The sequence below is a fragment of the Gossypium arboreum genome, chromosome 11 (genome assembly GCF_025698485.1).
Source record: "Gossypium arboreum isolate Shixiya-1 chromosome 11, ASM2569848v2, whole genome shotgun sequence".
In the NCBI taxonomy this organism is placed as follows: domain Eukaryota; kingdom Viridiplantae; phylum Streptophyta; class Magnoliopsida; order Malvales; family Malvaceae; genus Gossypium; species Gossypium arboreum.
The window spans coordinates 123,525,440-123,539,029 of record NC_069080.1 but is presented as its reverse complement, the minus strand read 5'-3'; positions in this window follow the sequence as shown (position 1 = coordinate 123,539,029).

The following is a 13,590-nucleotide window of genomic DNA, read 5'->3' as shown; positions in this document are numbered from 1 at the left end:
ATGCAAGCTACGCATAGGTTGAAGAAAATTATTGATTGTCACTACATGATTTGTTTTTGAAGTTAAATGGTTGAGAGATAAGTTTAAAGAGGAGAAATTGGAATGCATAAATACTAAAAAAATATCAGGCAAGAAAATTTTTCTTGAGTTTCAAGAGGTTTAGATAGGCGATTGTTTATTGTGTCAATATTTTGTCTGACTACCGACATTTTAACAAGTTGTTGACTAATGCTTTTCTGATTTATTATTTGGCTTTGGTGTCTTCCGTTGATCCGGGAAATAAGGGGTGGATGTTTCTTTAATATATGTTTTGATGATTTATTTTTTTATGTTGTGTCTTGTAGCGTTCACGACTATGATGGGTTTCAGCTAATAAGTTGACGAAATAGGTTATAGAGTGATCATTAAGGAGACCATGGAAACATTTGAGTGCTGAGTTGATTACGATGGTTCTTGTTTTAATAAAACAAAGATATTTTTTACCAAAAAATAAAGATAAAATTATTTTAATACGGAGTGATTAAAGTTTTATACAATTATTAAATAAAGCTTCAATAATTTTTATGAAATTAAAATTACATTTTATTTTCAATTAAACCCTTTAAATTTTAAAACATAAATCTATTAAATTAATTCAAAATTTATTTAATATATGTATTTACGTACTTATTACAAATTACATCAATCAATTAAGAAATTCTAACAGAATATATTTAGTACTTAAATTGCTTAAATTACTAAGTCACTCCACTTTATTTTTCGATCTTAATTTTACCGATTTAGATGAATTAATTTTGTTTTATTTTTCGATCTCGTCAGTTAATCCGACACTAATGAATGAGTGCAACACAAGATTACCTTTCAATTTCACTTGTTTAGATATTCCCTTAGGGGTGGCACTTCCTAAATTTTTAGATTTATTCGAATTAGTCCTTTGTCTAAAAATCAACTTATCAATATCTTCATCAACCAACCCCCTTTTAGATTTAGCCACTCATGCAAAAAATAAAGAGAATGAACATGGAAATGAAAATCAAAACATCCATTAAAGTAAATCTTAAGAAAAATATAAAAGTTTGGATTTTTATGAAAGAAAATGTAACATTCACACCCGGCCTGGACGTTATGACCAAATCTGGAGGAATTACATGAACTTGCTTAAAAACTCAAAAAAAACCCATGAAAATTGGGTGATCTTAAATAGTTAGTTTTTGCAAACCTCTTTCCAGTTTTTAGAAAAGTTGTGTTTTGAGTTATTCATTTTTACAAAAAATCGTTTAATTGATTTCTTTGTTTTGCAACGGAAATTTCAGAGTATAAAATTTTGAAAATTGTGACTTAGTTTGTAAAAACATATAATTTTAAAATTTTAAAATAATAATTACTAAATCCATCAAAAACAAATAAAAAACGAAAAGCAAAGTCCCAAACAGTTACACATGCCATAAAGTCCAAAAGTTCGGAATAGTTTAAAAACATAAATCATCTTATTTATTAACTAGAAAATCAATCTGAGCTTCCCACATGACGCCCAATCCTAAGTTTGCTGATCACCTGAGAAGTTAATAAAAATAATTGAGTGAACTTACAAGCTCAGTTTATAAAAAAATATATGATAGGTGAAGAATGTAGTAGAGAATGTAACATTTTGGTGTCTTGACCCAATTTTCAGGTCGAGTATGGGGGTGTTATAGTGAACAGAGCTTTATTAGTGTGGAAAATGTTTTATGGAAAAAAAATTGTAAGACATTTTACTGTAATAAGTGGATGGGTGTGCTTTTCTATCTAAGGCCGACACCCTCGGTCGTTAGACGTGCAGGTGTAAATACATTCTCCATGGTCAAATCCTAGGGCGTCTCCTCATTACCCTTTGTTGCCTCATCGTCACCTGCTTCACTTTCGTCACTCCCCTGTACATTGGTTTCCTCCTCCTCGCCATCCTCGCCTTCGGATGAATCACTCGACCTGCTAGGCCATTTAATGGCCTCTGCTCCCTAACTCGCCATTAAAGTGTTCACAAATGGCTTCATCGCCTCAAGCATCCAAGTACTATAGCATACATCACGACCTAGCCTACGTTTCCACTGTGTAGGCTCACCCTCAATCTTTTTTTTCTCACTTGACTTTTTTGCTACTCAGGGCATGTCCATTTTGTTCTTACTTCGTTGATTCCACTCATGAATTTCCTATGAAGCCCTTGAAATTATGGAGCAAGGAATCACTGATGATGATGCGGGTGGGACGACGAGTCTGCTCAGTGGATGCGAGGTCTACACTAGCCCTACAACAAAGGTCAGAGACTAAATGCGGGAAATAGATACCCACCTTGCCGCCCGTAATGCTATACTTCAATTGCTGATTAATCCATGCACCAACACAAATTCTTTTGCGCTGCAAAATAAAATACAATATGATTGCTATAAAACACTGTAACATCTCGATTTAGGGTCTAGTCAAAATAGTGATTTTGAGACCACAAATATAAAATAGAAATAATTATTTTATGATTATTTGATGGTCCATGATATGAATGCATGTTTGTGTGAAATTTTTATGAAGAAATTTTATGCCTAAAGTGTCCAATTTGAAGTTAGGGACTAAATTGAATAAATTGCAAAATACATGTTCTAGAAGCTTTGAGCATGAAATTTCCATGGATTTTTTATTATAGGGTCTTAAATAGAAATTTAAGCAAATTCTAAAATTTTGGACAAAAATGGGCATGAATAGTAAAAATTTGAAAGAAATGCCTTAAGGGTATTTTTGTCATTTGGTTAGTAAAAGAATAAAAAGGAAAAAATAAGTTAAAATTTGCTCATCTTCTCCATGTACCAGCCAAAATTCCAAGAAACACCATAGCTAGGATTTTTCAACTTTTCAAGCTCAAAGTAAGTGCATCCTAGTCCCGTTTTTAATGTTCTTTACATTTTTGAAACCCTTGTAAACTGATTTACCTATTTCTAGCCATATTTCGAAGTAAGGTTCATGTTTGAAATTTGTTCATGTTTGAAATTTGACCCATGTATAACATGCATGTATTTTGATGTTTAAAGGAAGAATATGAATGTTTGATACGTGATAAACATCTTTTACTAAGTGGATTTTCATGAAAACACTTAAAAAGGACTTAATTGTAAAAGATGAAAAAATTAGATAGTATATGTAGAAGCCCAAATTGCCCGGGCCCGATTTCATCAAAACCCAACCAAACCTCTAAACCTACTAAAACCCTTAACTCATGACCCATTTACATCTACCCAAACCAATTACAAAACCTAAACATTAAACCCAATTCAAAAACCCATTAAGCCCCCCAGAAAAAACCTAACCCCAAAAAAAAAAAAGAAGAAAAAATGAAAAACCTAACAAAAAAATAAAAAATAAAAAAAACCTAGCCACCTAACCACTTTCCCACTTGCCCCATTTTTCCTCCCATTGTCTACCACCACCACCTACAAAATAGAAAAAAAAATAGAAAATCATGTAAAAGATGGCTATAAAAAGCCATTCAAAAATCATGTAAAAGGAGGAGGGAATTTTGATTAATACAAAGAATTTATCTTCAAAAAATACCTAAAGGTGATTTTATCTTCTTTATTATTTTACTCTTATTTTTATTTTTATTTTTTTCTTTTTCAAATCTATTAATCTATATATATACATCATAATAAAAAAATATAATAAATATATATATACAAAACAAATATAAAAAATTACATTTTTCGCCACAGCGTGATTGACTGACCGACGGTCGACCATTGATCGCCCTTGGCGGATTCCCTTCCCCTCCTTCTCTCTTCCTCTCTCTTCTTTTTCATTTATTTTCGTATTTACCTTAGATTTCATATTATTTTGCTATTTAATTTAGCTTTAAATATTAATCATGTTATATATGTAATATTGTTATCACTATTATTTTTATATATTGTTATTATTATATTATATTTAACTATATATATATATTTTCTTTATGTTCCGTTTCTTACTATTGTATGCATATATATCTATTATTATATTTATTATTAATATTGTTAGCATTAGTACTTTTACTTAATGTGTATGTAGATATACATGTACATATTAATAGTTTTTATCATATGTGTATATTGTATATATTATATTTATATTATATATATATTCTTAATGTTATTAGTTGTATACTTCTTGTATATTTCCATGTATATATTTTATATTGTCTCATGTACATACTCGAAATACTATTATATATATACGTATTTTTAATACCATATCATGTATATATTATTATATTTATTTTATCCTATTATATTTATTATTAATATTAGTACACATATTTTATTATAGGAGTATATATATTCTTTTCTTTATATAGTATTATTTTCATATATCGTTATATTTATTATTATATTTATTATTTTCTCTATTGTTACTTACTATTTTGTTTTAAATTATTATGTATTATTTGGTATATATCGTCTTTTATTATTACTCTTATTATCATTATTAGTACATGTCCATTATATATGTAGATATTTTAATACATATAAGTACATATTCATGTAGTGTCGTTAGCATATATATATATATATAAAATATATTTTTCTGTTATTAATATTTCTAATATATGTTGTATATTTTCATTTTGGTATGTCATGTATATATATATATGTATATGTATGTTTTATGTATATATTGTTATTTTCTATTGTCATTATGAATATATTATTTTCTTATTATATTGGTAGTACATCATTTCTATTTTTTGTAAATATTAATATTGTTGTTTTAATATTCTCGGTTTTAACATTTCATTATTAATTGCATCGTTGTTTTGTATTATTTACTTAATTCTTATTTTAAATAATGTTTTACTCATAATTTTTAATTTCAATAAATAAGGCAACATGCCGATTTAATATTAAGTCATTGATTTCATCGCTATGTTGGGTGAATATCAATCGACTCGTGTTAAAACAGCACGTCCTTCTCAAAAGAAAACGAAACTTGAAATTTCTCGTGTTTTGATCGGATCACGATTCAATGTTACTTTGAACTTGCAATTTTGAAAATTAAGACAATACTTGTTTAATAAGATACCAATTTTGGGCGTCGCGAGGTGCTAATACCTTCCTCAGCATGTAATCGACTCGAACCCAACTTTACTTTGGCTTTTGACGTAGACCTAAATTCGCCTTCATTTTGCGCAAGAATAAGTTTTCTTTTCTAAAAAAGGATGATTTATTAGGTGTCCGGTCACACCTGGAAAAAAGATCGGTGGCGACTCCCTTTGTTAATAAAATCGAAAGTTGGTTTTCAAATGTTTAATAAATCACCACAATTAGCGACCAAGCGAAACTAAATTTTTTTTTACGTCGCTACAGCTGGCGACTCCACTGGGGACGCTTTTTGAGAGTCGAGTCGAATTAAACTCGCGTTGTCAAAATTTTCAAAGTTCCTTGTTCAAATTAACATTTAGTCGTGATCCTTAAATTTTTTGTTTTCAAGAAAATCGTGCATTTGCATCGTGTTGTATATATTCTAACTTGTTTTATCCGGTTGTTTTTCAACTTTAAATTTTTGTGATTTTAGTTTTGGTTTAGTTTTTTAAATAAAACGTAAAGGTTTGCAAGTTTCTCCCCACACACCGTGCACGTGCATTTTTGTTGCATAACATGAGCTCTATACCCGGGCTCTGTCCCTGTTTAAGTGAAAGTAAACGCTACGCCTTCGTGAGTTAACTCGTCCCTCCGCACAGGCTAGTGAATACTTTCGGGTTATATATGACTTATGCTTTCGTGAGTTAACTTGTCCCTCCGCATAGGCATAAGTAAATGTAATCCCTCGAATTGAACTCGTGAGCCTGTGATGGGCTATGACCGAGGCTTCGTGCTGATCTTAGTAGATGATAGTACGAGCAATTCGAGTACCTGTCTAGAACCGAGACTGCATATAATGAACCATACGAGCTATCCAATTAGAGCCATGCCGAACCTCTGTCCGCTTATAGTCACCAAAATAAGTACACGGGGAAAATGCCTTTTGCCTTTTATTTACACTGTTTATGCAAAAGAATTGGATTGGGTAGTTTAATTTGTTTTCAAATTATATTTGTTGTGTTTACTAACCAAGTTTGTTTGTTTTATTTTTATTTTCATCATGCATCATAGGCATCATATTAGGAAGGTGTTGATTAAAGGTTGGTTGCCAAAAAACGGGTTTCTGATGGAGGAGTCAATTACACAAATAACCGAGAAGAATGCCGTGGTTCGGGACTTGTCTCTAAAACTCAGAGAGAAAAGGGGGATAGTCTAGTGGAAGGGTGTGTTGCCAATTTTCCGAACATATAACTGTAAATGTTCGCCAAAATAACCTTGAGGATTTGGTTGAATTTGGAATCAATGGGATTCGGACACTAGGGACATTTTCACCGAGAGGTATGGAGATATAGCTCACTGATCACCATCCGTAGAGCGAACAGTTGATTCAAGCCATGGTTCGATTCGGGACCCGACTTATCAATGTTTCACCTTCAATCAAGAAGACATGACTCCAACCATAGAAGAGTATCTTGCTTTACTCCGCATCGACAATGTACAATTCGCAAAATATATGTGAAGGAGCCTAAGCCGATGACCTTCAAGAAAAAGTTAGTGAGGCCGAGCAGACATGGTGATGCATGGGCTGAAAAGCAGATAAAGAAGAAGAATGAAACCATTTGCATTCCATGGTCCTCCTTACGAGATTTGGTTCGAACCATCCCGACATCTTTGAAAAGGGTAAATCTATTCGCTTTGGCCATTTATGGTTTGGTCATTTTCCCAAAAGTTCTCGGACATCTCGAAGTTGCGATGGCTGATTTCTTGAAAGGTTAAAACAAGGAGTCAACCTGTCCGACTATCCTAGCCAAGACCTTCGGATCCACGAGTACTTGCCGAAGGGTTGGAAAGGGACGATTTAGTGGATGTGCTCGGTTGCTCAATGTTTGGATTTTGAATCATTTTTGAAAGTAGAGCGACTCCGTTCTATATGTTTTCAAAAACATTTGCCCGCTAGAAGCTTATCTCAAGAAAGAATGGCGAAGGAAGTCACCGAAAGCAACATTGGGTATCGATCTTTCGAATCTTCGCCAAGGATATAACATGGAGAGCACCACGGATCCGTCCTTGATTCGCTATACAAATGTGGAAGCCAAGATTGGGTACCTTTACTCGGGTTATGGGGAGGAGTTGGATATGCTCGCTATTGGTCCAAAGGCAATTTTCTTCGCGATAATTCCTACCCGCAACTGGAGGATTAGCACAGTTTGAGTTCGCTTTCGCGGGTGAAGGATATATGAAGAGAGTCCGAGACATTGCAAAGTCTTGGAAGGAAATTCATTTCATGGAATTAGCCTTGTATGCTGATACCCTTACCCAAGATTACGACATATGGAGGAAGCAACGGGTAAATAGTCAGCAAATCTCGTCAACAAACTACACTATCCAGAATCCTTTCTCGGAGGAAATGCCGTCTGAGCTAGAGATGGCAAGACAAGAATTCGAACGAGAAAAGGCCAAGATGTCTCGGGACCTTAGTGCCCTTCAAGAAGAAAACTATCAATTGAAGATTGAAGTTCAGGTTGAAAGGTCCAGAACTAAAAAAGTACAAAGAGAAGCCGAGATCGTGAGAAACGACTTAAGGGACCTTCATTTGGAAAACAAGAAATTAAGAAGCACTAAAAAGAATAGTGGGTTGGGCAAGTCGGCAGCAGAGTGGAAGGAAGAAATTAGCAATATCAAGGGAGGAATGGAATTTTGGAAGGGAAAAGCAAAGAAAGAGGAGGAAAAGGCTGCGTGCACTGTGATAGAATTAAGAAGGAAGAACGCCGAGTATGAAATGATGACTGCAGAATTTGCGAATAGTCAATCTGAACATCAAGAATTAAAAAGGAAAACACGAGATCTAGAAAACATGCTGCAATCTCGTCAACAACAATTAGATAACCTCCTGAAGGCTCTAGAAGAAAAGAGTGACTAGTACGATAGAGACATTCACGCGTATGAAGGAACTCTCAAAGAAAAAGAAATGCAACTCGAGTTCTTGATCAATGAAATTCGCAAGGCGGCTATGCAAGTTGTTCAATTATCAGATGAAGCCGAAGTTCTCAGTTGCTAATTCCCTCCGAGCCAAAGATCGAGCATATCAGAGTTTTTAGAGCAAGTGAAGAAACAAGGCAATGCGGCTAGGAAATTTGTGTAACCGTTGGAGAAATGAAAACTTTGTGTAATGGACTATGTTGATAAATGAAATGCCTAAATATGGGGCTATCTTGAAATCAACACCAATTTTTTGTATTCTTTGCATAACTAACATTTTGACATTCATGCATTCATTCATGCATTCATTCATACATTGCATATCCCATACTCGGTCGCTGAAGACAAAATATATAATTCACAGTTGTAATACCACAAGACTGGAACCACGTCATCCGTATAAAACGCGCCGACAAGCTAGAGTGATGGAGGCTGAATTCAATGAGAAAATTGAAAGGTTGGAAAGGGCTCAAAAGGAATTACAAGAGCAACTGGCCAAATCGCAACGAGAAACGAGAGACCTAATGGTGAGATCTCGAGAGGAATCACTCGAGCAAAGAGATCAAATGGCCAAGATGATGGAGATGATGTCAGCTTTAGTCAAAGAAAAGGGACCCATGCGGAGCCCTGACATTGAGGAATCTCGATCAAGAGTTAATCACAATCAAGACCCGCTCTATCCCCCCGGATTCACTCCACCACACACCCGCGCAGCACAAAAAGGGTACACCCAAGAAAAACCCACAGACCCAGAGCAACGGCCGGTGCCACATACTCATTTAGGGCAAGGAATAATCATATCAAATTCTAGGGCTAATCCTGCCAATCCAATTGTTCCAGATTTGGACGATCCAGCGGAAATAGCCAGGTTGAGAATGGACGATCATGGGGCTCAAGAGAAGTATAGGAGCTTAGAAGAAAGACTCAAAGCAATAGAGGTCTTGAAGCCTTCTCTCGTACTAAGTGCCAAAGAGCTCGGTTTGGTGCCCGATCTAGTTCGCCTCCAAGTTCAAGGTGCCCGATTTGAAAAATACGATGGCACGAGATGTCCAAAGCGATCTGGTCATGTTTTGCGAAAAATGACCGGTTATGTGAACGAGGATAAATTACTCATACATTGCTTTCAAGATAGTCTAATGAGTCACTCTTGGTGGTACAATCAACTTAGTAGAGAAAAGATTCGATCTGGAAGGACTTGGCGTCGACATTTTTTGAAGCAGTACAAGCATGTATCGGACATAGTGCGCACCGTATGACCTTGCAAATGATGGAGAAGAAACCAGCAGAATCCTTTAGGCAAGATGCAAAGATGGAGAGATATCTCGGCTCAAGTGGAGCCTCCATCGACTAAGACCGAGATAACGATCCTTTTATCAATACTTTGAAAGCACCATTCTATGACAAGCTGGTGGGAAGTGCTACGAAGGATTTTCGGATATCGTAATATCTGGTGAACTCATAGAGAATGCCGTCAAGAGCAGTAGAATGGAAGGATCAGAAGGCTCAAGAAAAGTAGTACCCGTAAGGAAGAAAGAGCCGGAAGCCCACATGGTGGGAACTGGGAGTCGTTACATTCCCAATTCGTATCCTAACCAACCCCGACCTCGAAATTATCCACCCCTGAATTTCTATTATCCTCCTCAAACCCCTTACTACCAAGCACCACATCCGTCCTACCCCGTATATGCCACGAACAACCAAAGACCCATCACCACTTACCCACAAAACACGGTACCCGCCCAAAGCCAACCCAGAAACGAACCAAGACCAGTAAGGCATAATCCCGAGAGACCGCAATTTACCCCCATCCCTGTGTCGTATGGGGAATTGTACCCAAAACTTTTGGAGAAACAATTGATATCTCCCATTACATGGCCCCCTTAAACCTCCATACCGAAATGGTACGATCCAAACGCTAGTTGTGCATACCATGCGGGGAACCGAGGCATTCTATCGAGAACCTGTCTTGCTTTCAAAAGGAGAGTTCAAGGGCTCATCGATGCGGGCATTTTGCGATTTGATGGTCTTGGCGATCGACAGGAATCTATTCCCAAATCACACCAAGGGAATGTGAGCTTGAGAGAGAGGAGGATAACCGACAAAGTAGAAGATGGGTTTCAAGTAAGAACACCTCTGCAGAGAATCTGGAGGTACTAAGTGAGAAGGGTTGCTCTGTCGTTTTAACGGAGTATCCAAAGGAAAAGATGCAAAAGGTCACACTTTTGCGAGCTCCATGGTATTGGGGAGCATAACATTCGATCTGTGAAGAATTGAAGTGTCTTGCAAAGTATGATGGACAATAAGGAGATTGGGATTTTTGTAAAGCCAAAGAGGCGATAGTGGAGAAATATGTGCCTCTCATAATCAATCATCGGGTTTCCCATATAGCGCCCGACCGATCGTTAATAATCTATTATGGCGAAGAAGGAGCCGGTGAAACCAAAATGATAATTGAAGTACCATCTCCTTTCCCTTATAAGGACAATAAAACAAGATCTGGTGGAAGTACGATGTCAACATCGTTACACGAAGGTGAAAAGCTTGAAGCCCAATCGAAGACATTGGGGAAGTAGGTCATTTTACCCGATGGGCGGTGCTATTCTAAAGAAGTTGAACCGATAAAGAAAAGTAGCGACTTGAAGCAAAAGGAAAGCAATGATGTACGAAGTCGAAGTCGAGTAAGAAATTCCACCGTGCAAGAAACTAAAAAGCACGTGAATGAGGAAGAAGCTCAAGAATTCTTGAAATTTATTAAGCACGGCCAGTATAGTGTGGTGGAACAATTGAGCAAGCGACCAGCGCAAATCTCATTCTATCTGATTGTTAAATTGAGCCACACCGGAATGCTTTATTGAAGGTGTTAAATCAAGCTTATGTGGCCAACAACATATCGTCGAAAAGCTTGATAGGTGGGTAAACAATCGAATGCGGACAATTTCATCTCTTTTAATGACGATGAGATACCGCCAAATGGTAGAGGCTTGGTGAAAGCGCGCATATCACGACTCGTTGCAAGGGTACATAATACCAAACGTACTCATCGATAATGGGTCAGCGTTAAACGTCATGCCATTGGCCACGCTTTCCAGAATACCGATGGATTTGTCCTACTTAAGGCCCTGTCATTCCACAGTAAGGGCATTCGATGGGACGAGGCGCGAAGTCATGAGAAAGATCGAAATCCCTTTGGAAGTGGGCCCTTACATTTATGATGTCGAGTTCCAAGTCATGGACATTACACCCTCTTATAACTGCCTTTTGGGAAGGCCCTGGATCCATTCTGCTGGAGTAGTTCCGTCCTCTCTCCATCAAAAAGTAAAGTTCATCATGGATGGCTGTTTGGTCACAGTCGAGGGTGAAGAAGACATTGTTGCATCTATCTCTACTGATGCGCCATACTTGGAAGTAAGCAAGGACGCAGTGGAATGTTCCTTTCGATCTCTTGAATTCGTCAATGCCACTTTCGTCGCTGAGGGAAACAGAATTCCGATGCCAAAACTATCAAGAAATACCAGAATGGGCATCAAGTTGACCGTAGGAAAGGGAGCTCGTGCGAGAAGAGGTTTAGGGAGACATCTACAAGGAATAGTTAGGGCTTTAAAGCCAGTGCACCACAAGGCCCGATATGGTTTGGGGTTCCAGCCTGACATACGTCAAAGAAGAAGACAGTGGAAGAAGGATCAAGAAAGAAGAATTGCAAGAACTTTGGGCCGAGAACCAGAATGGGAACCAATAGAGTACCCTCCTTTGTCAAAAACATTTACATCTGCGGGAATGATGTACCCTGGACAAGATGATCCATGAAACATGCTGGGGTTAATTGAAAGGGGTTTTCAGAATGTCAGTATAAATGTCATTGACAAAGGAGCTGGTGTAAGTAAAGATGTCTCGAGGATACGCCCTTGCCTTCCTGGTTTCGTGTTGAACAATTGGACAGCCGAAGAGCTTCTTGTAGTTTATAAGTCTTCAGAGTAATTCTAAACATTAACCTTCTATTGTGTCCTTAGATATAATAGAATTCTTTTGTAAGAACTTGCATTCGCTCTTTATCATGAATATCAATGGAGATGCATTTTGTCACGATTTTTCGCATTATCACTAATCATTTTCTTATTTCATAGCCTATCCTTACATTTGCCTCATTGCCACGACATAATATTTTGTTTGTTGTTTCCAATACTTGGATGTCCCTCTATAGCTTCCTTTTCCATTCAACTTTTAGGTGCTCAGATATTAACGACATGAATAAGCCCGTTACGAATCTTGAAATTGATTTTGAGAAGGCTGTTTGCTTAAGAGAATTTGAAGCCGAAGAAAATGCTGAAGATTATGTCTCGTCTCCTGAATTGTTAAGAATGGTGGAACAAGAGGATAAACAGATTTTGCCTCATGAAGAATCTGTGGAAACAATAAATTTGGGCACTGAAGAGAGGAAACAAGAAGTGAAGATTGGGACTTCTATTTCAAAGAGTATCAGGCATAGTTTGATCACTTTACTCCGTGAGTACAAAGACGTTTTCGCATGGTCATACCAGGACATGCCAGGGCTAGATGAAGATTTAGTGGTCTATAAGCTCCCATTAAAGCCAGAATGCAAGCCTATCCATTAAAAATTAAGACGGATGAGACCCGAAATGCTGTTGAAAATAAAAGAGGAAGTCAAGAAGCAATTTGATCTTGGCTTCCTACAAGCCTCAAATATCCGAATGGGTGGCTAACATAGTCCGGTACCAAAGAAAGATGGCAAAATACTGAATGTGCGTGGATTACCGTGACCTGAATCGAGCAAGCCCAAAAGATAATTTTCCCTTGCCGCATATTGATACGTTGGTAGACAACATAGCAAAACATTCATTATTTTCTTTCATGGATGGATTCTCGGGGTATAATCAGATCAAGATGGCCCCTGAGGATATGGAGAAAACTACCTTCATAACAATGTGGGGAACGTTCTGCTACAAGGTGATGCCATTCGGGTTAAAGAATGCTGGAGCAACATATCAGAGGGCTATGGTGACGTTATTCCATGACATGGTGCATAAAGAAATAGAGGTCTACGTCGACGATATGATTGCTAAATCCCGAGGGGAAGAAGAGCATGTAGTGAATCTCAAGAAGTTGTTCGATAGGCTGAGAAAGTTCCAGTTAAAGCTCAATCCAGCCAAATGTACGTTTGGGGCTACCTCGGGGAAGTTGCTAGGCTTCATTGTCAGCGAAAGAGGTATCGAGATTGATCCAGTTAAAATAAAAGCCATTCAAGAGTTGCCATCTCCGCGCACGCAAAAGGAAGTTAGAGGATTTTTAGGGAGATTAAATTACATCGCCCGATTTATCGCTCAGCTTACCAACCAATGCGACCCAATCTTTCGACTTTTTCGAAAACATAACCCTGGAGAATGGAATGAGGAATGCCAGTTGGCCTTTGATAAAATAAAGCAATATTTGTCTAGTCCTCCAGTGCTAGTACCACCAACTCCGGGAAGACCATTGATATTGTATTTAACTGTGTTTGAAAATTCAATGGGTTGCGTACTGG